Source organism: Equus caballus, chromosome 21 (genome assembly GCF_041296265.1).
Source record: "Equus caballus isolate H_3958 breed thoroughbred chromosome 21, TB-T2T, whole genome shotgun sequence".
Taxonomy (NCBI): domain Eukaryota; kingdom Metazoa; phylum Chordata; class Mammalia; order Perissodactyla; family Equidae; genus Equus; species Equus caballus.
Window position 1 is genome coordinate 6,166,969 of NC_091704.1, and position 27,217 is coordinate 6,194,185.

Genomic DNA, 27,217 nt, shown 5'->3' on the forward strand with positions numbered 1-27,217 from the left:
GTGCCAGAACCCAATGCCGGACACTCCGGTATCACCTGCCGGGCATGCCGGAACCACCTCTCAGAGGTGCCAGAACCACATGCCGGACACTCCGGAATCACCTGCCGGGCATGCCGGAACCACCTGCTGGACATGCCGGAACCACCGGCTCGACTCGCCGGAACCATTGCCGGACATGCAAACTCACCTGCCGGCTACACCAGAACCACTTGGCGAACACTCCGGAATCACCTGCCGGGCATGGCGGAACCACCTCTCAGACATGCCGGAACCACATGCCAATGACACCGGAAGCACCTGCCGAGCACGCCAGAACCACCTGCTCGACTCGCCAAAACCACCCGCTGGACACGCCAAAATCACCTGCCGGCTACGCCAGAACCACTCGGCAGACACTCCGGAATCACCTGCTGGGCTGGCTGGAACCACCTGCCGGTCACGCCAACTCACCTTTCACCTACGCCAGAACCACTTGGCGGACACTCCGGAGACACCTGTCGGGCCGGCCAGAACCACCTCTCAAACGTGCCAGAACCATGTGCCTGAGATGCCGGAACCACTCCCCGAACAGACCGAAACCACCTGCCAGACCCACCTGAACCACCTGCCGAGCACGCCGGAACCCACAACTCGACTCGCTGGAACCACCTACCTGACACGCTAAAATCACCTGCTGGGTATGCCACAACCGCTTGGTGGACACTCCGGAATCATCTGCCGGACATGCCAGAACCAGCTCTCCGACACACCAAAACCACGTGCCAGACACGCCAGAAGCACCTGCTGAGCATGCCTGAGCCAAATGCTCGACTTGCAAGAAACACCTGCCAGACAAGACAAAATAACCGGCCGGGTATGCCAAAACCACGTGGCGGACACTCTCGAATCACCTGTCGGGCATGCCGGAACCAACTCTCAGACGTGCCAGAACCTCGTGCCGGTCACGCCAGGACCACCTGCCGAACACTCCGGAACCAACGGCTCGACTCGCCGGAACCACCGCCGGACATGCAAAATGACCTGCCGGCTACGCCAGAACCACTTGGCGATCACTCCGGAATCACCTGTCACGCCTGCCGGAACCACCTCTCAGACTTGCCAGAACCATGTTCCGGACACGCCGGTACCACCTGCCGAGTATGCCGGAACCACCTGATCCACTCCCCAGAACCACCTGCTGGACACGCCAGAATCACCTGCCGAGTACGCCAGAACCACTCGGCAGACACTCCGGAATCACCTGCCGGGAATGCCGGAACCACCTCTCAGAGGTTCCAGAACAACATGCCTGACACTCCGGAATCACCTGCCGGGCATGCCGGAACCACCTCTCAGAGGTGCCAAAACCACAGGCCGGACACTCCGGAATCACCTGCCTGGCATACCGGAACCATCTCTCAGACGTGCCAGAACCATGTTCCGGACATGCTGGTACCACCTGCTGAGCTCGCCGGAACCACCTGCTGGACGCGCCAAAATCACCTGCCAGCTACGCCAGAACCACACGGCAGACACTCCTGAATCATCTGCCGGGCTGGCTGGAACCACCTGCCGGTCACGCCAACATCACCTTTCAGCTACGCCAGAACCACTTGGCGGACACTCCGGAAACACCTCTCCGGCCGGCCGGAACCACCTCTCCGACGTGCCAGAACCATGTGCCTGAGATGCCGGAACCACTCCCGAACAGACGGAAACCACCTGCCAGACCCGCCTGAACCCCCTGGCGAGCACGCATGATCCACCTGCTCAACTAGCCGGAACCACCTTCCTGACACGCCAAAATCACCCGCCGGCTACGCCACAACCATTTGGTGAACTCTTCGGAATCACCTGCCAGGCTGGCTCCAGAACCACTCGGCAGACACTCCGGAACCACCTGCCGGGCATGCCGGAACCACCTCTCAGACATGCCGGAACCACATGCCAATGACACCGGAAGCACCTGCTGAGCACGCCAGAACCACCTGCTCGACTCGCCAAAACCACATGCTGGACACGCCAAAATCACCTGCCGGCTACGCCACAACCATTTCGTGAACTCTTCGGAATCACCTGCAGGGCTTGCTGGAACCACCTGCTGGTCACGCCAACATCACCTGCCAGCTACGCCAGAACCACTTGGCGAACACTCCGGAATCACATGTTGGGCATGCCGGAACCGCCTCTCAGACTTGCCAGAACCATGTTCTGGACACGCCGGTACCACCAGCTGAGTATGCCGGAACCACCTGATCCACTCCCCACAACCACCTGCTGGACACGCCAGAATCACCTGCCGACTACGCCAGAACCACTCGAGAGACACTCCGGAACCACCTGCCGGGCATGCCGGAACCACGTCTCAGACATGCCGGTACCACATGCCAATGACACCGGAAGCAACTGCCGAGCACGCCAGAACCACCTGCTCGACTCGCAAAAACCACCTGCTGGACACGCCAAAATCACCTGCCGGCTACGTCACAACCATTTGGTGAACTCTTCGGAATCACCTGCCGGTCTTGCTGGAACCACCTGCTGGTCACGCCAACATCAACTGCCAGCTATGCCAGAACCACTTGGCGGACACCATGGAAACACCTGTGGGCCGGCCGGAACCACCTCTCAGACGTGCCAGAACCATGTGCCTGAGATGCCGGAACCACTCCCCGAACAGACCGAAACCACCTGCCAGACCCGCCTGAACCCCCTGGCGAGCACGCCTGATCCACCTGCTCAACTAGCCGGAACCAACTTCCTGACACGCCAAAATCACCTGCCAGGTATACCAGAACCACTTGGTGGACACTCCGGAATCATCTGCCAGAGATGCCAGAACCAGCTCTCAGACACACCAGAACCACGTGCCAGAGACGCCGGAAGCACCAGCTGAGCATTCCTCAGCCACCTGCTCGACTCGCAAGATACACCTGTCGGACAGGCGTAAATCACCTGCCGGGTACGCCAGAAACACTTGGCGGACGCTCCGGAATCACCTGTCGGGCATGCCGGAACCAACTCTCAGACGTGCCAGAACCTCGTGCCGGTCACGCCAGAACCACCTGCCGGACACGCCGGAGCCACCGGCTCGACTCGCCGGAACCACCGCTGGACATGCAAAATGACCTGCCGGCTACACCAGAACCACTTGGCGAACACTCCGGAATCACCTGTCGGGCATGCCAGAACCGCCTCTCAGACTTGCCAGAACCTTGTTCCAGACACGCCGGTACCACCTGCCGAGTATGCCGGAACCACATGATCCACTCCCCAGAACCACCTGCTGGACACGCCAGAATCACCTGCCGACTGCGCCAGAACCACTCGGCAGACACTCCGGAATCACCTTTCGGGCATGCCGGAACCAACTCTCAGACGTGCCAGAACCTCGTGCCGGACACGCCAGAACCACCTGCTGGACAGACCGGAAACACCTGCTGGAAACGCCGGAACCACCGGCTCGACTCGCCGGAACCACCGCCGGACATGCAAAATGACCTGCCGGCTGCGCCAGAACCACTTGGCGAACACTCCGGAATCACCTGTCGGGCATGCTGGAACCGCCTCTCAGACTTGCCAGAACCATGTTCCGGACACGCTGGTACCACCTGCCGAGTATGCCGGAACCACCTGATCCACTCCCCAGAACCACCTGCTGGACACGCCAGAATCACCTGCCGAGTACGCCAGAACCACTCGGGAGACACTCCGGAACCACCAGCCGGGCATGCCGGAACCACCTCTCAGACATGCCGGTACCACATGCCAATGACACCGGAAGCACCTGCCAAGCACGCCGGAACCAAGTGCTTGACTCGCCAAAACCACCTGCTGGACACGCCAAAATCACCTGCCGGCTACGCCACAACCATTTGGTGAACTCTTCGGAATCACCTGCCGGGCTTGCTGGAACCACCTGCTGGTCACGCCAACATCACCTTCCAGCTATGCCAGAACCACTTGGCGGACACCCTGGAAACACCTGTCGGGTCGGCCGGAACCACCTGTCAGACGTGCCAGAACCATGAGCCTGAGATGCCGGAACCACTCTCCGAACAGAACGAAACCACCTGCCAGACTCGCCTGAACCCCCTGGCGAGCACCTCTGATCCACCTGCTCAACTAGCCGGAACCAACTTCCTGACACGCCAAAATCACCTGCCAGGTATACAAGAACCACTTGGAGGACACTCCGGAATCATCTGCCGGAGATGCCAGAACAAGCTCTCAGACACACCAGAACCACATGACAGAGACGCCGGAAGCACCTGCTGAGCATGCCTCAGCCACCTACTCGACTCGCAAGATACACCTGTCGGACAGGCGAAAATCACCTGCCGGGTACGCCAGAAACACTTGGCGGACGCTCCGGAATCACCTGTCGGGCGTGCCGGAACCACCTCTCAGACTTGCCAGAACCATGTTCTGGACACGCCGGTACCACCTGCCGAGTATGCCGGAACCAGCTGATCCACTCCCCAGAACCACCTAGTGGACACGCCAAAATCAACTGCCGGCTACTCCAGAACCACTCGGCAGACACTCCGGAATCACAGGCCAGGCAATCCGGAACCACCTCTCAGAGGTTCCAGAACCAAATGCCGGAGACTCCGGTATCACCTGCCGGACATGCCGGAACCACCTCTCAGAGGTGCCAGAACCACATGCCGGACACTCCGGAATCACCTGCCGGGCATGCTGGAACCACGTGCTGGACATGCCGGAACCACCTGCCGGATATGCCGGAACCACCTGCCGGACATTCCGGAACCACCGGCTCGACTCCTCGGAACAATTGCCGGACATGCAAAATCACCTGCCGGCTACGCCAGAACCACTTGGCGAACACTCCGGTATCACCTGCCGGGCATGCCGGAACCACCTCTCAGAGGTGCCAGAACCACATGCCGGACACTCCGGAATCACCTGCCGGGCATGCCGGAACCATCTCTCAGACTTGCCAGAACCATGTGCCGGACTTGAGGGAACCACCTGCCGAGCTCGCCGGAACCATCTGCTGGACATGCCAAAATCACCTGCCGGCTATGCCAGAACCACTCGGCAGACACTCGGGAATCACATGCCAGGCATTCCGGAACCACCTCTCAGAGGTGCCAGAACCCAATGCCGGACACTCCGGTATCACCTGCCGGGCATGCCGGAACCACCTCTCAGAGGTGCCAGAACCACATGCCGGACACTCCGGAATCACCTGCCGGGCATGCCGGAACCACCTGCTGGACATGCCGGAACCACCGGCTCGACTCGCCGGAACCATTGCCGGACATGCAAACTCACCTGCCGGCTACACCAGAACCACTTGGCGAACACTCCGGAATCACCTGCCGGGCATGGCGGAACCACCTCTCAGACATGCCGGAACCACATGCCAATGACACCGGAAGCACCTGCCGAGCACGCCAGAACCACCTGCTCGACTCGCCAAAACCACCCGCTGGACACGCCAAAATCACCTGCCGGCTACGCCAGAACCACTCGGCAGACACTCCGGAATCACCTGCTGGGCTGGCTGGAACCACCTGCCGGTCACGCCAACTCACCTTTCACCTACGCCAGAACCACTTGGCGGACACTCCGGAGACACCTGTCGGGCCGGCCAGAACCACCTCTCAAACGTGCCAGAACCATGTGCCTGAGATGCCGGAACCACTCCCCGAACAGACCGAAACCACCTGCCAGACCCACCTGAACCACCTGCCGAGCACGCCGGAACCCACAACTCGACTCGCTGGAACCACCTACCTGACACGCTAAAATCACCTGCTGGGTATGCCACAACCGCTTGGTGGACACTCCGGAATCATCTGCCGGACATGCCAGAACCAGCTCTCCGACACACCAAAACCACGTGCCAGACACGCCAGAAGCACCTGCTGAGCATGCCTGAGCCAAATGCTCGACTTGCAAGAAACACCTGCCAGACAAGACAAAATAACCGGCCGGGTATGCCAAAACCACGTGGCGGACACTCTCGAATCACCTGTCGGGCATGCCGGAACCAACTCTCAGACGTGCCAGAACCTCGTGCCGGTCACGCCAGGACCACCTGCCGAACACTCCGGAACCAACGGCTCGACTCGCCGGAACCACCGCCGGACATGCAAAATGACCTGCCGGCTACGCCAGAACCACTTGGCGATCACTCCGGAATCACCTGTCAGGCCTGCCGGAACCACCTCTCAGACTTGCCAGAACCATGTTCCGGACACGCCGGTACCACCTGCCGAGTATGCCGGAACCACCTGATCCACTCCCCAGAACCACCTGCTGGACACGCCAGAATCACCTGCCGAGTACGCCAGAACCACTCGGCAGACACTCCGGAATCACCTGCCGGGAATGCCGGAACCACCTCTCAGAGGTTCCAGAACAACATGCCTGACACTCCGGAATCACCTGCCGGGCATGCCGGAACCACCTCTCAGAGGTGCCAAAACCACAGGCCGGACACTCCGGAATCACCTGCCTGGCATACCGGAACCATCTCTCAGACGTGCCAGAACCATGTTCCGGACATGCTGGTACCACCTGCTGAGCTCGCCGGAACCACCTGCTGGACGCGCCAAAATCACCTGCCAGCTACGCCAGAACCACACGGCAGACACTCCTGAATCATCTGCCGGGCTGGCTGGAACCACCTGCCGGTCACGCCAACATCACCTTTCAGCTACGCCAGAACCACTTGGCGGACACTCCGGAAACACCTCTCCGGCCGGCCGGAACCACCTCTCCGACGTGCCAGAACCATGTGCCTGAGATGCCGGAACCACTCCCGAACAGACGGAAACCACCTGCCAGACCCGCCTGAACCCCCTGGCGAGCACGCATGATCCACCTGCTCAACTAGCCGGAACCACCTTCCTGACACGCCAAAATCACCCGCCGGCTACGCCACAACCATTTGGTGAACTCTTCGGAATCACCTGCCAGGCTGGCTCCAGAACCACTCGGCAGACACTCCGGAACCACCTGCCGGGCATGCCGGAACCACCTCTCAGACATGCCGGAACCACATGCCAATGACACCGGAAGCACCTGCTGAGCACGCCAGAACCACCTGCTCGACTCGCCAAAACCACATGCTGGACACGCCAAAATCACCTGCCGGCTATGCCACAACCATTTCGTGAACTCTTCGGAATCACCTGCAGGGCTTGCTGGAACCACCTGCTGGTCACGCCAACATCACCTGCCAGCTACGCCAGAACCACTTGGCGAACACTCCGGAATCACCTGTTGGGCATGCCGGAACCGCCTCTCAGACTTGCCAGAACCATGTTCTGGACACGCCGGTACCACCAGCTGAGTATGCCGGAACCACCTGATCCACTCCCCACAACCACCTGCTGGACACGCCAGAATCACCTGCCGACTACGCCAGAACCACTCGAGAGACACTCCGGAACCACCTGCCGGGCATGCCGGAACCACGTCTCAGACATGCCGGTACCACATGCCAATGACACCGGAAGCAACTGCCGAGCACGCCAGAACCACCTGCTCGACTCGCAAAAACCACCTGCTGGACACGCCAAAATCACCTGCCGGCTACGTCACAACCATTTGGTGAACTCTTCGGAATCACCTGCCGGTCTTGCTGGAACCACCTGCTGGTCACGCCAACATCAACTGCCAGCTATGCCAGAACCACTTGGCGGACACCATGGAAACACCTGTGGGCCGGCCGGAACCACCTCTCAGACGTGCCAGAACCATGTGCCTGAGATGCCGGAACCACTCCCCGAACAGACCGAAACCACCTGCCAGACCCGCCTGAACCCCCTGGCGAGCACGCCTGATCCACCTGCTCAACTAGCCGGAACCAACTTCCTGACACGCCAAAATCACCTGCCAGGTATACCAGAACCACTTGGTGGACACTCCGGAATCATCTGCCAGAGATGCCAGAACCAGCTCTCAGACACACCAGAACCACGTGCCAGAGACGCCGGAAGCACCAGCTGAGCATTCCTCAGCCACCTGCTCGACTCGCAAGATACACCTGTCGGACAGGCGTAAATCACCTGCCGGGTACGCCAGAAACACTTGGCGGACGCTCCGGAATCACCTGTCGGGCATGCCGGAACCAACTCTCAGACGTGCCAGAACCTCGTGCCGGTCACGCCAGAACCACCTGCCGGACACGCCGGAGCCACCGGCTCGACTCGCCGGAACCACCGCTGGACATGCAAAATGACCTGCCGGCTACACCAGAACCACTTGGCGAACACTCCGGAATCACCTGTCGGGCATGCCAGAACCGCCTCTCAGACTTGCCAGAACCATGTTCCGGACACGCCGGTACCACCTGCCGAGTATGCCGGAACCACATGATCCACTCCCCAGAACCACCTGCTGGACACGCCAGAATCACCTGCCGACTGCGCCAGAACCACTCGGCAGACACTCCGGAATCACCTTTCGGGCATGCCGGAACCAACTCTCAGACGTGCCAGAACCTCGTGCCGGACACGCCAGAACCACCTGCTGGACAGACCGGAAACACCTGCTGGACACGCCGGAACCACCGGCTCGACTCGCCGGAACCACCGCCGGACATGCAAAATGACCTGCCGGCTGCGCCAGAACCACTTGGCGAACACTCCGGAATCACCTGTCGGGCATGCCGGAACCGCCTCTCAGACTTGCCAGAACCATGTTCCGGACACGCTGGTACCACCTGCCGAGTATGCCGGAACCACCTGATCCACTCCCCAGAACCACCTGCTGGACACGCCAGAATCACCTGCCGAGTACGCCAGAACCACTCGGGAGACACTCCGGAACCACCAGCCGGGCATGCCGGAACCACCTCTCAGACATGCCGGTACCACATGCCAATGACACCGGAAGCACCTGCCAAGCACGCCGGAACCAAGTGCTTGACTCGCCAAAACCACCTGCTGGACACGCCAAAATCACCTGCCGGCTACGCCACAACCATTTGGTGAACTCTTCGGAATCACCTGCCGGGCTTGCTGGAACCACCTGCTGGTCACGCCAACATCACCTGCCAGCTATGCCAGAACCACTTGGCGGACACCCTGGAAACACCTGTCGGGTCGGCCGGAACCACCTCTCAGACGTGCCAGAACCATGAGCCTGAGATGCCGGAACCACTCCCCGAACAGAACGAAACCACCTGCCAGACCCACCTGAACCCCCTGGCGAGCACCTCTGATCCACCTGCTCAACTAGCCGGAACCAACTTCCTGACACGCCAAAATCACCTGCCAGGTATACAAGAACCACTTGGAGGACACTCCGGAATCATCTGCCGGAGATGCCAGAACAAGCTCTCAGACACACCAGAACCACATGACAGAGACGCCGGAAGCACCTGCTGAGCATGCCTCAGCCACCTACTCGACTCGCAAGATACACCTGTCGGACAGGCGAAAATCACCTGCCGGGTATGCCAGAAAAACTTGGCGGACGCTCCGGAATCACCTGTCGGGCGTGCCGGAACCACCTCTCAGACTTGCCAGAACCATGTTCTGGACACGCCGGTACCACCTGCCGAGTATGCCGGAACCAGCTGATCCACTCCCCAGAACCACCTAGTGGACACGCCAAAATCAACTGCCGGCTACTCCAGAACCACTCGGCAGACACTCCGGAATCACAGGCCAGGCAATCCGGAACCACCTCTCAGAGGTGCCAGAACCAAATGCCGGAGACTCCGGTATCACCTGCCGGGCATGCCGGAACCACCTCTCAGAGGTGCCAGAACCACATGCCGGACACTCCGGAATCACCTGCCGGGCATGCTGGAACCACGTGCTGGACATGCCGGAACCACCTGCCGGATATGCCGGAACCACCTGCCGGACATTCCGGAACCACCGGCTCGACTCCTCGGAACCATTGCCGGACATGCAAAATCACCTGCCGGCTACGCCAGAAGCACTTGGCGAACACTCCGGTATCACCTGCCGGGCATGCCGGAACCACCTCTCAGAGGTGCCAGAACCACATGCCGGACACTCCGGAATCACCTGCCGGGCATGCCGGAACCATCTCTCAGACTTGCCAGAACCATGTGCCGGACTTGAGGGAACCACCTGCCGAGCTCGCCGGAACCACCTGCTGGACATGCCAAAATCACCTGCCGGCTACGCCAGAACCACTCGGCAGACACTCGGGAATCACATGCCAGGCATTCCGGAACCACCTCTCAGAGGTGCCAGAACCCAATGCCGGACACTCCGGTATCACCTTCCGGGCATGCCGGAACCACCTCTCAGAGGTGCCAGAACCACATGCCGGACACTCCGGAATCACCTGCCGGGCATGCCGGAACCACCTGCTGGACATGCCGGAACCACCGGCTCGACTCGCCGGAACCATTGCCGGACATGCAAAATCACCTGCCGGCTACACCAGAACCACTTGGCGAACACTCCGGAATCACCTGCCGGGCATGGCGGAACCACCTCTCAGACATGCCGGAACCACATGCCAATGACACCGGAAGCACCTGCCGAGCACGCCAGAACCACCTGCTCGACTCGCCAAAACCACCCGCTGGACACGCCAAAATCACCTGCCGGCTACGCCAGAACCACTCGGCAGACACTCCGGAATCACCTGCTGGGCTGGCTGGAACCACCTGCCGGTCACGCCCACTCACCTTTCACCTACGCCAGAACCACTTGGCGGACACTCCGGAGACACCTGTCGGGCCGGCCAGAACCACCTCTCAAACGTGCCAGAACCATGTGCCTGAGATGCCGGAACCACTCCCCGAACAGACCGAAACCACCTGCCAGACCCACCTGAACCACCTGCCGAGCACGCCGGAACCCACAACTCGACTCGCTGGAACCACCTACCTGACACGCTAAAATCACCTGCTGGGTATGCCACAACCGCTTGGTGGACACTCCGGAATCATCTGCCGGACATGCCAGAACCAGCTCTCCGACACACCAGAACCACGTGCCAGACACGCCAGAAGCACCTGCTGAGCATGCCTGAGCCAAATGCTCGACTTGCAAGAAACACCTGCCAGACAAGACAAAATAACCTGCCGGGTATGCCAAAACCACGTGGCGGACACTCTCGAATCACCTGTCGGGCATGCCGGAACCAACTCTCAGACGTGCCAGAACCTCGTGCCAGTCACGCCAGGACCACCTGCCGAACACGCCGGAACCAACGGCTCGACTCGCCAGAACCACCGCCGGACATGCAAAATGACCTGCCGGCTACGCCAGAACCACTTGGCGATCACTCCGGAATCACCTGTCACGCCTGCCGGAACCACCTCTCAGACTTGCCAGAACCATGTTCCGGACACGCCGGTACCACCTGCCGAGTATGCCGGAACCACCTGATCCACTCCCCAGAACCACCTGCTGGACACGCCAGAATCACCTGCCGAGTACGCCAGAACCACTCGGCAGACACTCCGGAATCACCTGCCGGGAATGCCGGAACCACCTCTCAGAGGTTCCAGAACAACATGCCTGACACTCCGGAATCACCTGCCGGGCATGCCGGAACCACCTCTCAGAGGTGCCAAAACCACAGGCCGGAAACTCCGGAATCACCTGCCTGGCATACCGGAACCATCTCTCAGACGTGCCAGAACCATGTTCCGGACATGCTGGTACCACCTGCTGAGCTCGCCGGAACCACCTGCTGGACGCGCCAAAATCACCTGCCAGCTACGCCAGAACCACACGGCAGACACTCCTGAATCATCTGCCGGGCTGGCTGGAACCACCTGCCGGTCACGCCAACATCACCTTTCAGCTACGCCAGAACCACTTGGCGGACACTCCGGAAACACCTCTCCGGCCGGCCGGAACCACCTCTCCGACGTGCCAGAACCATGTGCCTGAGATGCCGGAACCACTCCCGAACAGACGGAAACCACCTGCCAGACCCGCCTGAACCCCCTGGCGAGCACGCATGATCCACCTGCTCAACTAGCCGGAACCACCTTCCTGACACGCCAAAATCACCCGCCGGCTACGCCACAACCATTTGGTGAACTCTTCGGAATCACCTGCCAGGCTGGCTCCAGAACCACTCGGCAGACACTCCGGAACCACCTGCCGGGCATGCCGGAACCACCTCTCAGACATGCCGGAACCACATGCCAATGACACCGGAAGCACCTGCCGAGCACGCCAGAACCACCTGCTCGACTCGCCAAAACCACCTGCTGGACACGCCAAAATCACCTGCCGGCTACGCCACAACCATTTCGTGAACTCTTCGGAATCACCTGCAGGGCTTGCTGGAACCACCTGCTGGTCACGCCAACATCACCTGCCAGCTACGCCAGAACCACTTGGCGAACACTCCGGAATCACCTGTCGGGCATGCCGGAACCGCCTCTCAGACTTGCCAGAACCATGTTCCGGACACGCCGGTACCACCAGCTGAGTATGCCAGAACCACCTGATCCTCACCCCACAACCACCTGCTGGACACGCCAGAATCACCTGCCGACTACGCCAGAACCACTCGAGAGACACTCCGGAACCACCTGCCGGGCATGCCGGAACCACGTCTCAGACATGCCGGTACCACATGCCAATGACACCGGAAGCAACTGCCGAGCACGCCAGAACCACCTGCTCGACTCGCACAATCCACCTGCTGGACACGCCAAAATCACCTGACGGCTACGCCACAACCATTTGGTGAACTCTTCGGAATCACCTGCCGGTCTTGCTGGAACCACCTGCTGGTCACGCCAACATCAACTGCCAGCTATGCCAGAACCACTTGGCGGACACCATGGAAACACCTGTCGGGCCGGCCGGAACCACCTCTCAGACGTGCCAGAACCATGTGCCTGAGATGCCGGAACCACTCCCCGAACAGACCGAAACCACCTGCCAGACCCGCCTGAACCCCCTGGCGAGCACGCCTGATCCACCTGCTCAACTAGCCTGAACCAACTTCCTGACACGCCAAAATCACCTGCCAGGTATACCAGAACCACTTGGTGGACACTCCGGAATCATCTGCCAGAGATGCCAGAACCAGCTCTCAGACACACCAGAACCACATGCCAGAGACGCCGGAAGCACCAGCTGAGCATTCCTCAGCCACCTGCTCGACTCGCAAGATACACCTGTCGGACAGGCGTAAATCACCTGCCGGGTACGCCAGAAACACTTGGGGGACGCTCCGGAATCACCTGTCGGGCATGCCGGAACCAACTCTCAGACGTGCCAGAACCATGTTCCGGACACGCCGGTACCACCTGCCGAGTATGCCGGAACCACATGATCCACTCCCCAGAACCACCTGCTGGACACGCCAGAACCACCTGCCGGACACGCCGGAGCCACCGGCTCGACTCGCCGGAACCACCGCTGGACATGCAAAATGACCTGCCGGCTACACCAGAACCACTTGGCGAACACTCCGGAATCACCTGTCAGGCCTGCCAGAACCGCCTCTCAGACTTGCCAGAACCATGTTCCGGACACGCCGGTACCACCTGCCGAGTATGCCGGAACCACCTGATCCACTCCCCAGAACCACCTGCTGGACACGCCAGAATCACCTGCCGACTACGCCAGAACCACTCGGCAGACACTCCGGAATCACCTTTCGGGCATGCCGGAACCAACTCTCAGACGTGCCAGAACCTCGTGCCCTACACGCCAGAACCACCTGCTGGACAGACCAGAAACACCTGCTGGACACGCCGGAATCACCGGCTCGACTCGCCGGAACCACCGCCGGACATGCAAAATGACCTGCCGGCTGCGCCAGAACCACTTGGCGAACACTCCGGAATCACCTGTCGGGCATGCCAGAACCACCTCTCAGACTTGCCAGAACCATGTTCCGGACACGCCAGTACCACCTGCCTAGTATGCCGGAACCACATGCTCCACTCCCCAGAACCACCTGCTGGACACGCCAGAATCACCTGCCGGCTACGCCAGAACCACTCGGCAGAAACTCCGGAACCACCTGCCGGGCATGCCGCAACCACCTCTCAGAGGTGCCAGAACCACATGCCGGACACTCCGGAATCACCTGTCCGGCATGCCGGAACCGCCTCTCAGACTTGCCAGAACCATGTTCCGGACACGCCGGTACCACCTGCCGAGTATGCCGGAACCACCTGATCCACTCCCCAGAACCACCGGCTGGACACGCCAGAATCACCTGCCGAGTACGCCAGAACCACTCGGGAGACACTCCGGAACCACCAGCCGGGCATGCCGGAACCACCTCTCAGACATGCCGGTACCACATGCCAATGACACCGGAAGCACCTGCCAAGCACTCCAGAACCAAGTGCTCGACTCGCCAAAACCACCTGCTGGACACGCCAAAATCACCTGCCGGCTACGCCACAACCATTTGGTGAACTCTTCGGAATCACCTGCCGGGCTTGCTGGAACCACCTGCTGGTCACGCCAACATCACCTTCCAGCTATGCCAGAACCACTTGGCGGACACCCTGGAAACACCTGTCGGGTCGGCCGGAACCACCTGTCAGACGTGCCAGAACCATGAGCCTGAGATGCCGGAACCACTCCCCGAACAGAACGAAACCACCTGCCAGACTCGCCTGAACCCCCTGGCGAGCACCTCTGATCCACCTGCTCAACTAGCCGGAACCAACTTCCTGACACGCCAAAATCACCTGCCAGGTATACAAGAACCACTTGGAGGACACTCCGGAATCATCTGCCGGAGATGCCAGAACAAGCTCTCAGACACACCAGAACCACATGACAGAGACGCCGGAAGCACCTGCTAAGCATGCCTCAGCCACCTACTCGACTCGCAAGATACACCTGTCGGACAGGCGAAAATCACCTGCCGGGTACGCCAGAAACACTTGGCGGACGCTCCGGAATCACCTGTCGGGCGTGCCGGAACCACATCTCAGACTTGCCAGAACCATGTTCTGGACACGCCGGTACCACCTGCCGAGTATGCCGGAACCAGCTGATCCACTCCCCAGAACCACCTAGTGGACACGCCAAAATCAACTGCCGGCTACTCCAGAACCACTCGGCAGACACTCCGGAATCACAGGCCAGGCAATCCGGAACCACCTCTCAGAGGTGCCAGAACCAAATGCCGGAGACTCCGGTATCACCTGCCGGGCATGCCGGAACCACCTCTCAGAGGTGCCAGAACCACATGCCGGACACTCCGGAATCACCTGCCGGGCATGCTGGAACCACGTGCTGGACATGCCGGAACCACCTGCCGGATATGCCGGAACCACCTGCCGGACATTCCGGAACCACCGGCTCGACTCCTCGGAACCATTGCCGGACATGCAAAATCACCTGCCGGCTACGCCAGAAGCACTTGGCGAACACTCCGGTATCACCTGCCGGGCATGCCGGAACCACCTCTCAGAGGTGCCAGAACCACATGCCGGACACTCCGGAATCACCTGCCGGGCATGCCGGAACCATCTCTCAGACTTGCCAGAACCATGTGCCGGACTTGAGGGAACCACCTGCCGAGCTCGCCGGAACCACCTGCTGGACATGCCAAAATCACCTGCCGGCTACGCCAGAACCACTCGGCAGACACTCGGGAATCACATGCCAGGCATTCCGGAACCACCTCTCAGAGGTGCCAGAACCCAATGCCGGACACTCCGGTATCACCTGCCGGGCATGCCGGAACCACCTCTCAGAGGTGCCAGAACCACATGCCGGACACTCCGGAAACACCTGCCGGGCATGCCGGAACCACCTGCTGGACATGCCGGAACCACCGGCTCGACTCGCCGGAACCATTGCCGGACATGCAAAATCACCTGCCGGCTACACCAGAACCACTTGGCGAACACTCCGGAATCACCTGCCGGGCATGGCGGAACCACCTCTCAGACATGCCGGAACCACATGCCAATGACACCGGAAGCACCTGCCGAGCACGCCAGAACCACCTGCTCGACTCGCCAAAACCACCCGCTGGACACGCCAAAATCACCTGCCGGCTACGCCAGAACCACTCGGCAGACACTCCGGAATCACCTGCTGGGCTGGCTGGAACCACCTGCCGGTCACGCCAACTCACCTTTCACCTACGCCAGAACCACTTGGCGGACACTCCGGAGACACCTGTCGGGCCGGCCAGAACCACCTCTCAAACGTGCCAGAACCATGTGCCTGAGATGCCGGAACCACTCCCCGAACAGACCGAAACCACCTGCCAGACCCACCTGAACCACCTGCCGAGCACGCCGGAACCCACAACTCGACTCGCTGGAACCACCTACCTGACACGCTAAAATCACCTGCTGGGTATGCCACAACCGCTTGGTGGACACTCCGGAATCATCTGCCGGACATGCCAGAACCAGCTCTCCGACACACCAGAACCACGTGCCAGACACGCCAGAAGCACCTGCTGAGCATGCCTGAGCCACCTGCTCGACTCGCAAGAAACACCTGTCGGACATGCCAAAATCACCTGCCGGGTACGCCAGAAACACTTGGCGGACGCTCCGGAATCACCTGTCGGGCGTGCCGGAACCACCTCTCAGACTTGCCAGAACCATGTTCTGGACACGCCGGTACCACCTGCCGAGTATGCCGGAACCAGCTGATCCACTCCCCAGAACCACCTATTGGACACGCCAAAATCAACTGCCGGCTACGCCAGAACCAATCGGCAGACACTCCGGAACCACCTGCCGGGCATGCGGGAACCACCTCTCAGACTTGCCAGAACCATGTGCCTGAGATGCCGGAACCACTCCCCGAGCAGACCGAAACCACCTGCCAGACCCGCCTGAACCACCTGCCGAGCACGCCAGAACCACCTACTCGACTCGCTGGAACCACCTACCTGACACGCTAAAATCACCTGCCGGGTATGCCACAACCACTTGGTGGACACTCGGGAATCGTCTGCCGGACATGCCAGAACCAGCTCTCAGACACACCAGAACCACGTGCCAGACACGCCGGAAGCACCTGCTGAGCATGCCTGAGCCAAATGCTCGACTTGCAAGAAACACCTGCCAGACACGCCAAAATCACCTGCTGTGTACGCCAGAACCACGTGGCGGACACTCCGGAATCACCTGTCGGGCATGCCGGAACCAACTCTCAGACGTGCCAGAACCTCGTGCCGGTCATGCCAGAACCACCTGCCGGACACGCCGGAACCACCGGCTCGACTTGCCGGAACCACCGCCGGACATGCAAAATGACCTGCCGGCTACGCCAGAACCACTTGGCGAACACTCCGGAATCACCTGTCGGGCATGCCAGAACCACATCTCAGACTTGCCAGAACCATGTTCCGGACACGCCGGTACCACCTGCCGAGTATGCCGGAACCATATGATCCACTCCCCAGAACCACCTGCTGACACGCCAGAATCACCTGCCGGCTACGCCAGAACCACTTGGCAGACACTCCGGAACCACCTGCCGGGCATGCCGGAACCAGCTCTCAGAAGTGAAAGAACCACATGCCGGACACTCCGAAATCACCTGCCGGGCATGCCGGAACCATCTCTCAGACGTGCCAGAACCATGTTCCGGACACGACGGTACCACCTGCCGAGCTCGCCGGAACCACCTGCTGGACACACCAAAATCACCTGCCGGCTACGCCAGAACCACTCGGCAGACACTCCGGAATCACCTGCGGGGCTGGCTGGAACCACCTGCCGGTCACGCCACCATCACCTTTCAGCTACGCCAGAACCACTTGGCGGACACTCCGGAAACACCTGTCGGGCCGGCCGCAACCACCTCTCAGACGTGCCAGAACCATGTGCCTGAGATGCAGGAACCACTCCCCGAACAGACCGAAACCATCTTCCAGACCCGCCTGAACCCCCTGGCGAGCACGCCTGATCCACCTGCTCCACTAGCCGGAACCACCTTCCTGACACGCCAAAATCACCTGCCAGGTATACCAGAACCACTTGGTGGACACTCCGGAATCATCTGCCGGACATGCCAGAACCAGCTCTCAGCGAGACCAGAACCACGGGACAGAGACGCCGGAAGCACCAGCTGAGCATGCCTGAGCCACCTGCTCGACTCGCAAGAAACACCTGTCGGACATGCCAAAATCACCTGCCGGGTACGCCAGAAACACTTGGCGTACGCTCCGGAATCACCTGTTGGGCGTGCCGGAACCACCTCTCAGACTTGCCAGAACCATGTTCTGGACACGCCGGTACCACCTGCCGAGTAAGCCGGAACCAGCTGATCCACTCCCCAGAACCACCTAGTGGACACGCCAAAATCAACTGCCGGCTACGCCAGAACCACTCGGCAGACACTCCGGAATCACATGCCACTCATTCCGGAACCACCACTCAGAGGTGCCAGAACCAAATGCCGGACACTCCGGTATCACCTGCCGGGCATGCCGGAACCACCTCTCAGAGGTGCGAGAACCACCTGCCGGACACTCTGGAATCACCTACCGGGCATGCCGGAAGCACCTGCTGGACATGCCGGAATCACCTGCCGGACATGCCGGAACCACCGGCTCGACTCGCCGGAACCATTGCCGGACATGCAAAATCACTGCCGGCTATGCCAGAACCACTTGGGGAACACTCCGGAATCACCTGCCGGGCATGGCGGAACCACCTCTAAGACATGCCGGAACGACATGGCAACGACACCGGAAGCACCTGCCGAGCACGCCAGAACCACCTGCTCGACTCGCCAAAACCACCTGCTGGACACGGCAAAATCACCTTCCGGCTACGCCACAACCATTTGGTGAACACTTCGGAATCACCTGCCGGGCTGGCTGGAACCACCTGCCGGTCACGCCAACATCACCTGCCAGCTATGCCAGAACCACTTGGCGGACACCATGGAAACACCTGTCGGGCCGGCCGGAACCACCTATCAGACATGCCAGAACCATGTGCCTGAGATGCCGGAACCACACCCCAAACAGACAGAAACCACCTGCCAGACCCGCCTGAACCACCTAGCGAGCACGCCGGAACCACCTACTCGACTCGCTGGAACAACCTACCTGACACGCTAAAATCACCTGCCGGGTACGCCAGAACCACGTGGCGGACACTCCGGAATCACCAGTCGGGCATGCCGGAACCAACTCTAGACGTGCCAGAACCTCGGGCCGGTCACGCCAGAACCACCTGCCGTACACGCTGGAACCACGGGCTCGACTCGCCGGAAATACCGCCGGACATGCAAAATGACCTGCCGGCTACGCCAGAACCACTCGGCGAACACTCCGGAATCACCTGCAGGGCATGCTGGAACCACGTGCGAGACATGCCGGAATCACCTGCCGGGCATGCCGGAACCACCTGCCGGACATGCCGGAACCACCGGCTCCACTCGCGTGCACCATTGCCGGACATGCAAAATCACCTGCCGGCTATGCCAGAACCACTTGGGGAACACTCCGGAATCACCTGCTGGGCATGGCGGAAACACCTCTCAGAGGTGCCAGAACCACATGCCGGACACTCCGGAATCACCTGCCAGGCTTGCTGGAACCATCTCTCAGACGTGCCAGAACCATGTTCCTGACACGCCGGTACCACCTGCCGAGCTCGCCGGAACCACCTGCTGGACACGCCAAAATCACCTGTCGGCTACGCCAGAACCACGCGGCAGACACTCCGGAATCACCTGCTGGGCTGGCTGGAACCACCTGCCCGTCACGTGAACATCACCTTTCAGCTACGCCGGAACCACTTGACGGACACTCCGGAAACACCTGTCGGGCCGGCCGGAACCACCTCTCAGACGTGCCAGAACCATGTGCCTGAGATGCCGGAACCACTCCCCGAACAGACCGAAACCACCTGCCAGACCCCCCTGAACCCCCTGGCGAGCACGCCTGATCCACCTGCTCAACTAGCCGGAACCAACTTCCTGACACGCCAAAATCACCTGCCAGGTATACCAGAACCACTTGGTGGGCACTCCAGAATCATCTGCCGGACATGCCAGAACCAGCTCTCAGACACACCAGAACCACGTGCCAGAGACGCCGGAAGCACCAGCTGAGCATGCCTGAGCCACCTGCTCGGCTCGCAAGATACACCTGTCGGACATGCCAAAATCACCTGCCGGGTACGCCCGAAACACTTGGCGGACGCTCAGGAATCACGTGTCGGGCGTGCCGGAACCTCCTCTCAGACTTGCAAGAACAATGTTCTGGACACGCCGGTACCACCTGCCGAGTATGCCGGAACCAGCTGATCCACTCCCCAGAACCACCTAGTGGACACGCCAAAATCAATTGCCGGCTACGCCGGAACCACCTGCTCGACTCGCCGGAACAACCGCCGGACATGCAAAATGACCTGCCGGCTATGCCAGACCCACTTGGCGAACACTCCGGAATCACCTGTCGTGCATGCCGGAACCACCTCTCAGACTTGCCAGAACCATGTTCCGGACAGGCCGGTACCTCCTGCCGAGTATGCCGGAACCACCTGATCCACTACCCAGAGCCACCTGCTGGACACCCCAGAATCACCTGCCGGCTACGCGAGAAACACTCGGCAGACACTCCGAAACCACCTGCCGGGCATGCCGGAACCAGCTCTCAGAGGTGCCAGAACCACATGCCGGACACTCCGGAATCACCTGCCGGGCATGCCGGAACCATCTCTCAGACGTGCCAGAACCATGTTCCTGACACGCCGATACCACCTGCCGAGCTCGCCGGAACCACCTGCTGGACACGCCAAAATCACCTGCCGGCTACACCAGAACCACATTTCAGCTACGCCGGAACCACTAGGCGGACACTCCGGAAACACCTGTAGGGCCGGCCGGAACCACATCTCAGACGTGCCACAACCATGTTCCTGAGATGCCGGAACCACACCCCGAACAGACCGAAACAACCTGCCAGACCCGCCTGAACACCCTGGCGAGCACGCCTGATCCACCTGCTCAACTAGCCGGAACCACCTTCCAGACACGCCAAAATCACCTGCCAGTTCTACCAGAACCACTTGGTGGACACTCCGGAATCATCTGCCAGAAATGCCAGAACCAGCCCTCGGACACACCAGAACCACGTGCCGGACACGCCGGAAGCACCTGCTGATAACGCGTGAGGCACATGCTCGACTTGCAAGAAACACATGCAAGACACACCAAAATCACCTGCCGGGTATGCCAGAACCACGTGGCGGACTCTCCGGAATCACCTATCGGGCATGCCGGAACCAACTCTCAGACGTGCCAGAACCTCGTGCCGGACACGCCAGAACCACCTGCCGGACAGACCAGAAACACCTGCCGGGCATGCTGGAACCACGTGCTGGACATCCCGGAACCACCTGCCGGACATGCCGGAACCACCTGCCGGATATGCCGGAACCACCGGCTCGACTCGCCGGAACCATTGCCGGACATGCAAAATCACCTGCCGGCTACGCCAGAACCACTTGGCAAACACTCCGGTATCACCTGACGGGCATGCCGGAACCACCTCTCAGAGGTGCCAGAACCACATGCCGGACACTCCGGAATCACCTGCCAGGCATGCCGGAACCACCTGCCGGTCATGCCGGAACCACCGGCTCGACTCGCCGGAACCATTGCCGGACATGCAAAATCACCTGCCGGCTACGCCAGAACCACTTGGCGAACACTCCGGAATCACCTGCCGGGCATGGCGGAACCACCTCTCAGACATTCCGGAACCTCGTGCCGGTCACGCCAGAACCACCTGCCGAGTATGCTGGAACCACCTGATCCACTCCCCAGAACCACCTGCTGGACACACCAGAATCACCTGCCGACTACGCCAGAACCACTTGGCAGACACTCCGGAACCACCTATCGGGCATCGCGGACCCACATCTCAGAGGTGACAGAACCACATGCCGGACACTCCGGAATCACCTGCCTGGCATGCCGGAACCATCTCTCAGACGTGCCAGAACCATGTTCCGGACACGCTGGTACCACCTGCCGAGTATGCCAGAACCGGCTGATCCACTCCCCAGGACCACCTAGTGGACACGCCAAAATCAACTGCCGGCTACGCCAGAACCACTTAGCAGACACTCCAGAATTACATGCCAAGCATTCCGGAACCACCTCTCAGAGGTGCCAGAACCAAATGCCGGAGAGTCCGGCATCACCTTCCTGGCATGCCGGAACCACCTCTCAGAGGTGCCAGAACCACATGCCGGACACTCAGGAATCACCTGCCGGGCATGCCGGAACACCTGCAGGACATGCCGGAATCACCTGCCTGACATGCCGGAACCACCGGCTCGACTCGCCGGAACCACCGCCGGACAAACAAAATGACCTGCTGGCTACGCCACAACCATTTGGTGAACTCTTCGGAATCACCTGCCGGGCTGGCTGGAACCACCTGCTGGTCACGCCAACATCACCTGCCAGCTATGCCAGAACCACTTGGCGGACACCATGGAAACACCTGTCGGGCCGGCCGGAACCACCTATCAGACGTGCCAGAACCATGTGCCTGAGATGCCAGAACCACTCCCCGAACATACCGAAACCACCTGCCAGACCCGCCTGAACCACCTGCCGAGCACGCCAGAACCACATACTCGACTCGCCGGAACCACCTACCTGACACGCTAAAATCACCTGCCGGGTATGCCACAACCACTTGGTGGACACTCCGGAATCATCTGTCGGGCGTGCCGGAACCAACTCTCAGACGTGCCAGAACCTCGTGCCGGACACGCCAGAACCACGTGCCGGACAGACCGGAAACACCTGCCGGACACGCCGGAACCACCGGCTTGACTCGCCAGAACCACTGCCGGACATGCAAAATGACCTGCCGGCTATGCCAGAACCACTTGGCAGAAACCATGGAAACACCTGTCGGGCCGGCCGGAACCACCTCTCAGACGTGCCAGAACCATGTGCCTGAGATGCGGGAACCACTCCCCGAACATACCGAAACCACCTGCCAGACCTGCCTGAACCACCTGCCGAGCACGCCAGAACCACATACTCGACTCGCCGGAACCACCTACCTGACACGCTAAAATCACCTGCCGGGTATGCCACAACCACTTGGTGGACACTCCGGAATCATCTGCCGGACATGCCAGAACCAGCTCTCAGACACACCAGAACCACGTGCCAGACACGCTGGAAGCACCTGCTGGGCATGCCTGAGCCAAATGCTCGACTTGCAAGAAACACCTGCCAGACACGCCAAAACCACCTGCCGGGTACACCAGAGCCACGTGGCGGACACTCCGGAATCACCTGTCGGGCATGCCGGAACCACCTCTCAGACATGCCGGAACCGCATGCCAATGACACAGGAAGCACCTGCCGAGCATTCCAGAACCACCTGCTCGACTCGCCAAAACCACCTGCTGGACAGGCCAAAATCACCTTCCGGCTACGCCACAACCATTTGGTGAACACTTTGGAATCACCTGCCGGGCTGGCTGGAACCACCGGCCGGTCACGCCAACATCACCTTTCAGCTACGCCAGAACCACTTGGCGGACACTACGGAAACACCTCTCCGGCCTGCCGGAACCACCTCTCAGACGTGCCAGAACCATGTGCCTGAGATGCCGGAACCACTCCCCGAACAGACCGAAACCACCTGCCAGACCCGCCTGAACGCCCTGGCGAGCACACCTGATCCACCTGCTCAACTGGCCGGAACCACCTTCCTGACACGCCAAAATCACCCGTCGGCTACGCCACAACCATTTGGTGAACTCTTCGGAATCACCTGCCAGGCTGGCTCCAGAACCACTCGGCAGACACTCCGGAACCACCTGCCGGGCATGCCGGAACCACCTCTCAGACATGCCGGAACCACATGCCAATGACACCGGAAGCACCTGCCGAGCCCGCCAGAACCACCTGCTCGACTCGCCAAAACCAGCTGCTGGACACGCCAAAATCACCTGCCGGCTACGCCACAACAATTTGGTGAAATCTTCGCAATCACCTGCCGGGCTTGCTGGAACCACCTGCTGGTCACGCCAACATAACCTGCCAGCTATGCCAGAACCACTTGGCGGACACCATGGAAACACCTGTCGGGCCGGCCGGAACCACCTCTCAGACGTGCCAGAACCATGAGCCTGAGATGCCGGAACCACACCCCGAACAGACCGAAACCACCTGCCAGACCCACCTGAACCCCATGGCGAGCACGCCTGATCCACCTGCTCAACTAGCCAGAACCACCTTCCTGACAAGCCAAAATCACCTGCCAGTTATACCAGAACAACTTGGTGGACACTCCGGAATCATCTGCCGGACATGCCAGAACCAGCTCTCAGACACACCAGAACCACGTGCCGGACACGCCGGAAGCACCTGCTGATCATGCCTGAGCCACATGCTCGACTTGCAAGAAACACCTGCCAGACACGCCAAAATCACCTGCCGGGTACGCCAGAACCACGTGGCGGACTCTCCGGAATCACCTGTCGGGCGTGCCGGAACCAACTCTCAGACGTGCCAGAACCTCGTGCCGGACACGCCAGAACCACGTGCCGGACAGACGGGAAACACCTGCCGGACACGCCGGAACCACCGGCTTGACTCGCCAGAACCACTGCCGGACATGCAAAATGACCTGCCGGCTATGCCAGAACCACTTGGCAGAAACCATGGAAACACCTGTCGGGCCGGCCGGAACCACCTCTCAGACGTGCCAGAACCATGTGCCTGAGATGCGGGAACCACTCCCCGAACATACCGAAACCACCTGCCAGACCTGCCTGAACCACCTGCCGAGCACGCCAGAACCACATACTCGACTCGCCGGAACCACCTACCTGACACGCTAAAATCACCTGCCGGGTATGCCACAACCACTTGGTGGACACTCCGGAATCATCTGCCGGACATGCCAGAACCAGCTCTCAGACACACCAGAACCACGTGCCAGACACGCTGGAAGCACCTGCTGGGCATGCCTGAGCCAAATGCTCGACTTGCAAGAAACACCTGCCAGACACGCCAAAACCACCTGCCGGGTACACCAGAGCCACGTGGCGGACACTCCGGAATCACCTGTCGGGCATGCCGGAACCACCTCTCAGACATGCCGGAACCGCATGCCAATGACACAGGAAGCACCTGCCGAGCATTCCAGAACCACCTGCTCGACTCGCCAAAACCACCTGCTGGACAGGCCAAAAGCACCTTCCGGCTACGCCACAACCATTTGGTGAACACTTTGGAATCACCTGCCGGGCTGGCTGGAACCACCGGCCGGTCACGCCAACATCACCTTTCAGCTACGCCAGAACCACTTGGCGGACACTACGGAAACACCTCTCCGGCCTGCCGGAACCACCTCTCAGACGTGCCAGAACCATGTGCCTGAGATGCCGGAAACACTCCCCGAACAGACCGAAACCACCTGCCAGACTCGCCTGAACGCCCTGGCGAGCACGCCTGATCCACCTGCTCAACTGGCCGGAACCACCTTCCTGACACGCCAAAATCACCCGCCAGCTACGCCACAACCATTTGGTGAACTCTTCGGAATCACCTGCCAGGCTGGCTCCAGAACCACTCGGCAGACACTCCGGAACCACCTGCCGGGCATGCCGGAACCACCTCTCAGACATGCCGGAACCACATGCCAATGACACCGGAAGCACCTGCCAAGCACGCCAGAACCACCTGCTCGAATCGCCAAAACCACCTGCTGGACACGCCAAAATCAGCTGCCGGCTACGGCACAACCATTTGGTGAACTCTTCGGAATCACCTGCCGGGCTTGCTGGAACCACCTGCTGGTCACGCCAACATAACCTGCCAGCTATGCCAGAACCACTTGGCGGACACCATGGAAACACCTGTCGGGCCGGCCGGAACCACCTCTCAGACGTGCCAGAACCATGAGCCTGAGATGCCGGAACCACCCCCCGAACAGACCGAAACCACCTGCCAGACCCACCTGAACCCCCTGGCGAGCACGCCTGATCCACCTGCTCAACTAGCCAGAACCACCTTCCTGACAAGCCAAAATCACCTGCCAGTTATACCAGAACAACTTGGTGGACACTCCGGAATCATCTGCCGGACATGCCAGAACCAGGTCTCAGACACACCAGAACCACGTGCCAGAGACGCCGGAAGCTCCAGCTGAGCATGCCTGAGCCACCTGCTCGACTCGCAAGAAACACCTGTCGGACATGCCGAAATCACCTGCCGGGTACGCCAGAAACACTTGGCGGACGCTCCGGAATCACCTGTCGGGCGTGCCGGAACCACCTCTCAGACTTGCCAGAACCATGTTCTGGACACGCCGGTACCACCTGCCGAGTATGCCGGAACCAGCTGATCCACTCCCAAGAACCACCTAGTGGACACGCCAAAATCAACTGCCGGCTACGCCAGAACCACTCGGCAGACACTCCGGAACCACCTGCCGGGCATGCGGGAACCACCTCTCAGACTTGCCAGAACCATGTGCCTGAGATGCCGGAACCACTCCCCGAGCAGACCGAAACCACCTGCCAGACCCGCCTGAACCACCTGCCGAGCACGCCAGAACCACCTACTCGACTCGCTGGAACCACCTACATGACACGGTAAAATCACCTGCCGGGTATGCCACAACCACTTGGTGGACACTCCGGAATCGTCTGCCGGACATGCCAGAACCAGCTCTCAGACACACCAGAACCACGTGCCAGACACGCCGGAAGCACCAGCTGAGCATGCCTGAGCCAAATGCTCGACTTGCAAGAAACACCTGCCAGACACGCCAAAATCACCTGCTGTGTACGCCAGAACCACGTGGCGGACACTCCGGAATCACCTGTCGGGCATGCCGGAACCAACTCTCAGACGTGCCAGAACCTCGTGCCGGTCATGCCAGAACCACCTGCCGGACACGCCGGAACCACCGGCTCGACTTGCCGGAACCACCGCCGGACATGCAAAATGACCTGCCGGCTACGCCAGAACCACTTGGCGAACACTCCGGAATCACCTGTCGGGCATGCCAGAACCACCTCTCAGACTTGCCAGAACCATGTTCCGGACACGCCGGTACCACCTGCCGAGTATGCCGGAACCATATGATCCATTCCCCAGAACCACCTGCTGACACGCCAGAATCACCTGCCGGCTACGCCAGAACCACTTGGCAGACACTCCGGAACCACCTGCCGGGCATGCCGGAACCAGCTCTCAGAAGTGCCAGAACCACATGCCGGACACTCCGGAATCACCTGCCGGGCATGCCGGAACCATCTCTCAGACGTGCCAGAACCATGTTC